Below are 11,359 nucleotides of genomic sequence, written 5' to 3' on the forward strand. Positions count from 1 at the left end.
GAAAGATCATGATCCACGAACTATCAAGGTAAACATAGTTAGACTTGGCTTCACGAATCCCCAAAGTGAAGTCTTTTACTCGTAGACCTAATTATATTTCTCAAAGGAAACGTAGGTCAATAGAGGACGACTCTAGAATCAACTAGGACACAATGTATCATGGATTGATTTTCCCAATTGAAAGAGCATCTTTATTTATATTTTTTTTCCCAAGACCATGGGTTGCTTAGAATTCAAGCTAAGATAACTTGAGAATCAAACAAACTCTATTCTTGAAAAATACAATAGAAGAATATACACTTAGGTTCATAACAACCATTCGGCTTGGCAAGTTATCCAAATAACTAAAAGAAATTTGATATTCATTGAAACACTTAAGAGTTTAATCATGATGCACACACATAAGTGTTTAAGTGATCAATTAAGTCTTAGAAGTGTTTAAGAGAGTTCTAGTAATACCAAACAAATTATGAAAATAAGTCTTTGAGCATTTACTAAAATATAAACTGGGATAGATGATAGAACGGTTTGCCAACCGCATGGCTTGTTCAAGAGTCAGGGTGGAACGGTTCGTGAACCGGGTTCGCCAAGCCTATAAGACTGCCGAACGCAGTTGACAACAGTTCGCGAACCGGATTCGCCAAATGCTAGACCATTATACCAACTTTGAAAATTCAGTTTACCACGATTTTCCAACCGGGTTCGTGAACTATACCCAAGTTAACTTTCGGTTTGCGAACTGGTTCACCAACCTTCCTGTATTTCTGAAACTCAAATATCTATGGTTTGCAAACTGGTTTGCCAACCTACGCTTGGTAGAATTATCAGTAAGTTCAATATTTCTCTCTTATGATGTTTGAAACATTCCCAAGTGATAAAATCATTTGCATGAGCAATTTTCAGTTAATCCACAAATTAATTCATAGAACTAATATTGTTAAGGATTGTTGAACATCTTTGCTTAGAAACATATTTTGAGATTTTTCACAACACAAGCTTGACTCGAAACTTCTTCTTTGTAAACCTACTAAAACTCATACGACATAGTCTCAATAGATAGAATAGTGAGATAGTGAGTAAAATATAATGGTTCAGTCTTCACATACCTGATACAAAAATTCTCCAAATGTCTTCGTCGATCTCCAGTCTTCAAGGGTGATGTCTGATACTCAACTACAAATTCTAACCTAGTCCAAGACTTGACTTAGTAGATTATAAATCAAAATATAGTTTTGATCATCTAACATTGAAAACAAGCTTGAGATAGCAGAACTTGTGGGTTCATTTGAGCAATGCTCTAACAATTTACATTTTTGCATACCCATGGGGAAGGAAATGCTTGTGGTTATAGGTTGTCAATATATGAAGCTACTACTATGGAAGCCTGTTGGCGGAACTCTCCGCTATCAATTATCTATAAGAGCAAACACTACATGGTTTGCTTCATTAGCAACATTTGCCACAATCTAGCAACGGGAACTATTACAGTAGCACAATTTACTGTAGTAGTTAAGCCAAGGCTTAGTTATTGTACATGTAAACCAAGTATCTGCGGTGCGCGAAACCCAAGCTTCACCTAGTATCATTTTATTTCATTTGACCTTTTACATCTTAAGGTACATGTTTTTTATTAAATGAAATCCAACCCCACAATTTATTTTGGTGATAACCAGGTTTACGCGAAACACCATTTATGCGCAAAACCAATTTCCCATCTCAAGGTAGCCAAAGACCATAGCAGGCATACCCATTTTTCTTTTCTTAGCTACATCTCGGAATTTAAGCTAAGAAAGTGGTCACCATAGTTCTTGCTCTAACTAGGGAGGACATAGATTTCTTCGGAATTTTCTCTTTTGCTAAAAGTTTTTGTTTTTCCTTCATTTTTCTCTTATTTCTTTAGTAGTTAGGTTTTATCCCTCTTTCTTCGGGTTAATAAATTGCCCTCTTTGAGTTTTGCTTGAAAAAACAAAAAAAAAATAGCAACTGACTCTCCAAATAATTTAGTGAAAGGTGATGCAAATTAAAATAAATTGCATAAAAATTAAAGGCCATTTACAAAATGGTCATACTTTTTGTAGCCGGGTTACAAAATATTCGTATTTTTATAATTGGCTTACAAAAAGATCATACTTTGGCCGACATAACATTTGAGCAAAAAAAAAGGGTTAATTGTCTCTAAAACACCCTCCCTCTTAACTCAAGCAAATGTTAACCACGGTTGAACATCACATGTGACATATGCTGATGTGAATTATCTTTGACTCATCTTTGACATGTGGCAACCATGACACGTCGTTGCACGTGGCAACTTTAGCTGGAGAGACCAAAATGAACTCTCAACCCATGATGCAATGTGAACTGTCCTTTAAGTTTCGAACTTACGTGGATCTACAACAATAACATGAATAAGAACTTCTGTTAGAATATAAGTTGCAATAGCATTTTATTAGTAATTTTAGTTAACTAATATTCGTAGCAGCTGCCAACAAGGGCTAGTAAGGTGTAAAAACAACACACAACGTGCATTAAACATCATACGTAACTTAGGAGGAAATTCAATAAACTCTCCTCAAGGAAACCCAATAATCATAAATGTTAATGAATGATAATAATGTAGAATCCTAAAGAGTAGTATAGAATATCATGACCGGAAGCCCTTACCATTTAGGCAATGGAAATCTTCGATACCAAAGTCATCAGGCTACCATTGACTGCCTCTAGACCTAGCATGGAAGATGATACTGCACCTGGAGGTCTTTGAAACCTGTAAACGAAGTTGGGAGAAATTAACGTGAAGCTGTGAGAACAAGAAAACCACAAAGAACATAAACAAAAAAAAGTTCAAAACGGAATTGAGGTATACACTAGAATCACTAAAACACTTGAGCACAGTAAATCTGTATTACCAAAGATGTGTTATATATAAGAGCTATTGTTTTCGAAGTTTCAAGGGAGTTGGCTCTGTCGCATCTGTATCAGAAGCAAAAATTCACCACTCCGGTCCAGAGTAAGTGGTTCTAATTTGTAGTTCTACATTCATCTACAAATTCTGCAACATCACCATTCGCATGATCTAACAACTCTGGTTTTTCTAACACATACATAATTTGATAATTAATCCTACAACAAAAAATTAACATTACTCTCCCATTAACTACACCATTTCCAGGATTTTGTCACAGCTTATACCTGTTACTTATTGAATTTGTAACGGTTACTAAATAGGCCGTTATGAATAATTGTGATGGTGTTTTGTAACGGTTTTATCTGCGACAAAAGGCAGATACAATCACATGTGAAAAGCGTTACAATAATTAATAGCCACAATTGACCTAATTTTATGAGAGCGACACGTGTCATATTTGTCACATTTATCTTAACGGTTTTAGCTGTTACTCTCTGTTAACCACAATTAGGAGTATGACACGTGTCTTAAAGAGTCACATTTACAACAACACTTATAACTGTTACTAAACCTTGCAACGACTGTCCCGGCGACAAGTGTCCCTTTTTGTCACGGTTAAACTAACACATATTAGTGTTGCCGTTAATTTGTAACAGACACGTGTCGTCCTTTTGTCACGGCTTTATAGCGATTAAAGTGTCACTCTCAATTGTAACAACGGTAAGATGATGACGCGTGTTATTTTTTCTTCACAATTTGTGTCACAGTTATAACCGTGACAATTCTCTCCGTTACAATAAAAAAAAATGTGTAGCCCATATCATTTTGATGGACCTGGACTTCCAGCTTACAGGTCATTATCGTAGACCTGCACTTTCAGTTTACAGGCCTGAAATACAACCACAATTGCAGTTTCTTCTTTTCAATATGCAACCTATCCACCATCATTCCCTATCCACCATCATTCCATCCATACATTCATTACGAAAACACAAATACGAAGGAATACTTCTATTCATTATCATTATGAAATCTACCCAAAAACAATTTAATCTTATTCAAGTACTCTCGGAAAAAAACAAAATCCTCTCCAGCTGCTTAGTTGGTACAAGAATATAGGTTACAGGCATGACAAATGTATCTATCAACTTAAGCAGCTGGATGCTCAACTCCAAAGCTCAAACACCTAAGATTTGGAGTGGAAATACCTGAAGAGCACAACCAAGATCAAGAACAAAAGCACTTAGTTCTCTTTGGATGCACCGGTTTCAGCATTGGCATCTAGTAATCCTGACCTGTCTAACAATAAAAATTGAGCATAGATATTAGTTAATGACGCAAACAACAGACAGATGTGCTCTTTAAATGCTGCTTCACTACTACTAGATGTGAAGCAGAATGACCACCACTAGATGTGAAGCTCATATCAGCTACTTCTAATAAATGAATATCAGGAACAATAATATGCTATAGCACCACCAAGAATAAATAATAGGGGCATGTAGATGAACATGATTGGTGTTCATTATTTCTATCCTACATTATGAGTTCAGTGGTCAAGAGTCAAAAAAAATTATATATATATATATATATATTGCAGGCCGTTTTGAACCTGAATTCCTGTTGCAGTCCGGCACTACAATTGATTCATAAGCAAATGGAAACTCATTCGGTTAATATCTAGAGGAAAAGGGGAAAAGAGGTAGGCTGTCGTAGGTATTTCCAAGTGACTGATCCAATACTGAAATCAAATAGATGCGAATTAACAAAAGGGACAAGGATTACTGCAACTTCTTGTACTTTACAATAACGTGAAAATAGGTCCCTTAAAACTCAAACACACATGGTAACAACTACTTATATATGTACTTGTAAAATTTAATCTTTACTTCTGAACTATTGCTTCAGCTAACCCGAAAAAATATTGGACTCTCAAAACCTTAAATACGACATTCTTGGCAAAAAGTAAACCACAAGGTTTTTGGAAGACATTTACAATTACTCTCTATTATGTATGGATGCATGCTATGGCACCTTACTTCAGCTATGAATTGGGCAAAAATATAAATTAAACTACATTGAACTTTGAAAAGAATAAGTTTTGTAACCTAATGAAGCAACCAAACTAATCCCCATATATTCAGTGAATAAAACTTAAACAAGAAAACACGTGCGCCATAAAACAACTTCCCTCATAGAATGCATTGTATTCAAAATGAATAATCTATGAACTTACTATAATTCCTGCCTGCCAAAGTCTCTCATACAAATAAGAGTATCCACTACTTCCTGCAAATAACAATCAATGCATTTAGTTTTAGAGATAACTTATACAAGCAAGAGTAAATAAATTAGTTTTAGAGATAACTTATACAAGCAAGAGTAAATAATATCGAACAATGTCTGACACAACGAAAATCGATACAAGCAACCAAGTTTATCAAGGTTTTTCTGAAAAAGATAATTATATAATTTTAAGCGACCAACTACCAAGTCCATGAAATGTTTACCTTCTCAACTGAAGGAGGATCTAATTAACTAGGGCCTCCTATGCTCAAGATCAGAACATCCATCTTGGTCAAAATTGCATACTTGAAGGTGTAGGCAAGATACCTGCAATAGACACAATACATACTTCTCAGTTATATCAATCTTGCACAATAATAACATACGAAAGCCATAATCTAGGGTACCTACTTATCATATTAACTCTATACATTAATATTATGTGAGCGAAAGATAATAATTCTAATACATGCCAGGGTTAACAAGAGATTGATAGCATCATTCACTAAAGCCATTACCCATCAACTGCCCTACAATTACTAAACTATACCAAGTATCACTATGAAAACCATAAGAACATATTCAGTGTCTCCAATAAATAACGCATCTAATTTTCAAGTATATTCATGACTGGCAAATCCAATACCTCAAAAAATAAAGGATGCAGAATGAAGAATTACATGAGCAAAAGAGAATTGCAGAACATAAGCAAGAATAATGGTTAACTGCAGACACATGTTAATGCTCTACTCCTCTTACATACTCTCTTACAGACACACAACAGCAGATCCATTGCACTAAGCCACAGCATGCCACTGCAAGAGTGCGCTATTAGCATATCATTGCACAAAACCACTCTGGGCATTTTGGTCACCTTGTAAGCACACAAATACGAAGTGAAAGAAAACAAACTTACTTAGTAACATCTATGGTGCAACATCATGTCCTGTTTCATCCACACCTGATTCAAATTACAGAAGCACAAGACGTTAGTTAACATATGCATATTTACAATCCAGCTGGACAATAATGATTGGTGTTATCTTTCAAAGGAGACCCGGTAATCATAAACCAAATAATTGCTCTATCTGTTCTTTCTTTCTTCAACTTACCGTCCAGATATTCCCCAAAGTTATGTTCTAACAGTGCAAACTACTCCTTCAGATAAAAGAGTTCATCTACAGTCAATTTCTTAGACAATGCCAGAAAAGCAAGGGTAATGGACAAACCAAATTATGAGACATGATCAATAATAAAGCAAATTTAGAGAATATTAAATTACTCACTCTTAATGTAACTTTATATAGATATGATGAGCGCATACAGGATTTCATGAGCCTAAATATGAGAATATCAGTAGGTACTGTTATATCATTGTAGTTCTGAAATCCAAGGATGACCTGCCAAAAAAAATATAATTAGGAATGCAACTTCTTTATTAAAACAAATAACCTAATCAAGTTAAAACCAACAAGTCCCAAGACTAAACCACAGCCTGCAAGATTATCATGCAACACCAACATCGCAGCCCTACCATTACTGAAGTAAATAATGAATGCAATAAGAATTTTACCCTTTTTTCTGTACTTTCAGGATTTTTCTCTACTTAATGTGCAGTTATGTTGGTCTTCTGTTCAAGATTGTCTTTTGTTTCCACACCTCAATTTCCTTAAAGTACGAGGCAAAACTGCAGAAGAGAAAACTAACACACAATTAAACCAGTCAACAAAAAAAAAACCAAATTTTCAATTGAAAACTAAAACCCAGAAAAATAAAACCCACTTATTAAAATAACCTCACCTCAGATCTTTCAACTAAAACATATTACTCTTTTTTCTCATCAGCACCACCACACCATCATCACCAGAACCCTGAATGGAATTCAATCACAGTTATCTTAACATGATCTGGTAGCATAGATTTTGAGAAAATAAAACGCTAATTAGTCAAATGTACCATATCACCTCAAAACCCAAGAGTCATTAGCATCATTTACTGCCGATTCCAAGAGTTGGATCACCCAAAACAAAAACAAAAAACAAACATTTCAGAGACCAAATACAAATAAATTAGACAGACTTATGCAATCAAAGAAATAAACCTCTAATTGTTCCTGCTTCTCAGCTTTCGACTAATCTACTCAATATCTGAAAAAATCACAAACCAAAATCATTATAAATCCCACAAATTTCAGATATGAATGATGAAATACTGTTAAGACAAACACAAATATAATAATCTAACTCAAAACTGAGATCATAAAACTTAAATTAAAACCAAACCCATGATTTAAACTCCATGAAATCAAATGAAGAAACATAAAAATTGCGAATCCTTGATTTGTTTTCTCAACAAATATGAGAAGATCCAACAAACCTCAGAAGAGATCTATAGAGAAGAAATTTATCTTGATGGGAGAATCGAACGGAAAATCGAGATACTCTCTGATGACAAAACCAATTACCAGATCCACTCATAAACGCACCGAAATCACTAAATAAAACCTCATCAATAAAGTGATCAGGGACGAAGAAAAGTGAGGAAAGGGAGGTGAGAGGGTGAGATGCAGAGGAGAGGAGAATGAAAAAGAGATAAAGTTGATTGATATTCTCTTTCTTCTAGAGATATGTGGAGTATAAGAAAACCTACCTCGAGTAACTAATCAAGGAGATGTAGGCACGCGATTTCTTATTTGTGCGTTTCGCAAAAGTACCTTAACTCAGTTATTGTGTGGTATAGCCAGACGATAATTCCCTATCACCGATGTAATTGGTCCAAGAATATCTGATGGTTAGCTTCTTGCCATGTGTCAAAAGAAAAATTTATGAACGGTTCTCTAGTTTCAATAATAAGTGGAGCACCATGTGATATCGTTTAAAGCTTTGGGAAGTATAAGAAATGAGTAGTAAGAATGAAAAATATATTTGGAAATCATTAAGACAAACACGAGTTCCGAAATATACAAAAATATATTTAGAAATCATTAGACCTGAGTTTCTCGTTCGGATGAACTGAAGACGAAATATATCAGATTGGAAAATCACAGGTTCAAAGATTGCTAGAGTTAGACCTGAGTTTCTCGTTCGGATGAACTGAAGACGAAATATGTCAGATTGGAAAATCACAGGTTCTAAGATTGCTAGAGTTAGACCTGAGTTTCTCGTTCGGATGAACTGAAGACGAAATATATCAGATTGGAAAATCACAGGTTCAAAGATTGCTAGAGTTAGACCTGAGTTTCTCGTTCGGATGAACTGAAGACGAAATATGTCAGATTGGAAAATCACAGGTTCTAAGATTGCTAGAGTTAGACCTGAGTTTCTCGTTCGGATGAACTGAAGACGAAGTATATCAGATTACTAGAGTTAGACCTGAGTTTCTCGTTCAAATGAACTGAAGACGAAATATATCAGATTGGAAAATCACAGGTTTAAAGATTGCTAGAGTTAGACTTGAGTTTCTCGTTCGGATGAACTGAAGACGAAATATATCAGATTACTAGAGTTAGACCTGAGTTTGTCGTTCGGATGAACTAGAGACGAAATATATCAGAATTGAACATCACAGGTTCAAAGATTACTAGAGTTAGACCTAAGTTTCTCGTTCAGATGAACTGGAGACGAAATATATCAGATTTGAACATCACAGGTTTAAAGAGTACTAGAGTTAGACCTAAGTTTCTCGTTCAGATGAACTTGAGACGTAATATATCAGAATTGAACATCATAGGTTCAAAGATTACTAGAGTTAGACCCGAGTTTCTCTTTCGGATGAACTGGAGACGAAATACATCAGATTCGAACATAACAGATTCAAAGATTGCTAAAGTTAGACCTGAGTTTCTCGTTCGGATGAACTGGAGACGAAATATATCAGATTCGGACATCACAGGTTCAAAGATTGCTAGAGTTAGACCTGAGTTTCTCGTTCGGATGAACTGGAGACGAAATATATCAGATTCGAACATCACAGGTTCAAATATTGCTAGAGTTAGACCTGAGTTTCCCGTTCGGATGAATTGAAGACGAATATATCAGATTCAAACATCACAGGTTCAAAAATTGCTAGAGTTAGACCTTAGTTTCTCGTTTGGATGAACTGAAGACGAAATATATCAGATTGGAAAATCACAGGTTCAAAGATTGCTAGAGTTAGACTTGAGTTTCTCGTTAGGATAAACTGAAGACGAAATATATCGGATTACTAGAGTTAGACCTGAGTTTCTCGTTCAGATGAACTGAAGACGAAATATATCAGATTGGAAAATCACAGGTTCAAAGATTGCTAGAGTTAGACCTGAGTTTCTCGTTCGAATGAACTGAAGACGAAATATACCAGATTACTAGAGTTAGACCTGAGTTTCTCGTTCAGATGAACTGAAGACGGAATATATCAGAATTGAACATCACAGGTTCAAAGATTACTAGAGTTAGACCTATGTTTCTAGTTCGGATAAACTGGAGACGAAATATATCAGAATTGAACATCACAGGTTCAAAGATTACTAGAGTTAGACCTAAGTATCTCGTTTGGATGAACTGAAGACGAAATATATCAGAATTGAACATCACAGGTTCAAAGATTACTAGAGTTAGACCTAAGTTTCTCGTTCGGATGAACTGGAGACGAAATATGTCAGAATTGAACATCACAGGTTCAAAGATTGCTAGAGTTAGACATGAGTTTCTCGTTCGGATGAACTGAAGACGAAATATATCAGATTACTAGAGTTAGACCTGAGTTTCTCGTTCGGATGAACTGAAGACGAAATGACCATATTACCCTTATCGGAAATAAGTAAAGTAAATAGTACGAACAATCACACACCACCGCCATCACCACCATCACTACTGAAATTTTGGTCAAACAATGATACGTACCATTACTATTGAAATCCAACAATTTTCAATATCAATAAATTCATGTAATGCCACAACTTAATCTATAGTAACTGAGTTACATCATAAAAACGAGATTCAAATTAGATGGAGATTTCTAGGGTTTCTGATACAAACCTGATCCATCACTCTCTCTGAAATTCGTCTGGTTTTGATTCTCAATTTCAACTTGAAATTACCAAAGATTTTAACCTAAAATCACGATCGCCTAAATCTATAGATGATATTAAAATCACCAATAATAGGAGAAGAAGAAGAAGGAGATGAAGAAAAAGAAGATGAACCGCTGCTGCTGGTGGTTCTTGATTTCAAACGATCTTCGATCTATACATCTCCCTCCTCTCTCTTCTCTCAAATCTCTTTCTCCCTCTTTCAGGTATACCGAATCTACTGACAGCAATTAGGTACAAAAACACAGATACTGACGGACGTGATAAAGGTGGTGATGCTGTTTGTGGTGGAGGCGGTTGAGATGGTAGTGGTGGTGGGAGCGATGGTGATGACGGTGGCCGGAGGAATGAAAATTTTTCCGAGATCGAAGAAGTAAACAAAAACGAGAGTTAGATATGAAGGTTAAAAGACGAATTTTAAAAATTATGATTGCTGATAAAATTTCAATTATGCTATCAGGGGCATTTGTGAAGTTTGTCAATGATATTTTTGAAGGCCCGTTAGAAGTAAGGGTAATTGTACAATTTCCACTTAAAAAAAATCTCTAAACAGACTCGAGTCTTACCGTTAACATGCTTGGTTCATGCTTTAATTAGTGGGAAAAATACGGTTTAGTCCAAAAACGCGTCAAAAAGTATTGATTAGCCCATCCCGAATTAACCAGGTATAATTTAGTCCAAAAGTTATTTAAAATATAAAAAATACACAAATAACCTTCATGATTTACAATTTAGTCTAAATATTTACAGTTTAGTCCAGAGTGATTTATGATGATGTCAGCAATTTTTAATAATATAAAAATTATTTAAAAACGATTTATCTTTCGCACCACTCGTCCAAAATTCACAAATTTTATATATTCGGAAAGCTCTTTCCGAAATCTACAAAAAGAGTACCCATATGACTATATAGTTTTCAGTTTTTAAAAAATTTAATTGTCACTGTGTACAAAAAAAAGTACTCATGCACAGTTTTTCACGTGTGCACCATTTTGTACACACCTACAAAAACATATACGAGTATGAAATTAGACACTCATACACACACTCAGACCTGCTTCTTCATGGGAATTACACTGGTACACTAATACGTATATCCC

At 35.1% G+C, this 11,359-nt stretch overlaps 1 long non-coding RNA gene across 3 annotated transcripts; it reads right to left on the reverse strand.

Moving 5' to 3' along the window:
• Positions 1 to 3,724: 3,724 nt before the first annotated feature.
• Positions 3,725 to 7,724, reverse strand: LOC113334211. 3 transcript variants are annotated; one of them, XR_003352649.1, is made up of 11 exons: positions 7,568 to 7,724; positions 7,293 to 7,338; positions 7,156 to 7,186; positions 6,992 to 7,062; positions 6,765 to 6,878; positions 6,478 to 6,591; positions 6,304 to 6,382; positions 6,108 to 6,152; positions 5,416 to 5,518; positions 5,142 to 5,194; positions 3,725 to 4,200 (listed from the first exon to the last, which is right to left on the reverse strand). It is a non-coding gene; the product is annotated as an uncharacterized LOC113334211 (long non-coding RNA). The 3 variants fall into 3 exon arrangements; XR_003352648.1 differs by having other exon boundaries at positions 3,725 to 4,204; XR_003352650.1 differs by having other exon boundaries at positions 3,725 to 4,204; positions 7,148 to 7,186.
• Between the last annotated feature and the right edge of the window lie 3,635 nt (positions 7,725 to 11,359).

The sequence above is a fragment of the Papaver somniferum genome, unplaced genomic scaffold, assembly GCF_003573695.1.
Source record: "Papaver somniferum cultivar HN1 unplaced genomic scaffold, ASM357369v1 unplaced-scaffold_135, whole genome shotgun sequence".
Classification (NCBI taxonomy): Eukaryota; Viridiplantae; Streptophyta; class Magnoliopsida; order Ranunculales; family Papaveraceae; genus Papaver; species Papaver somniferum.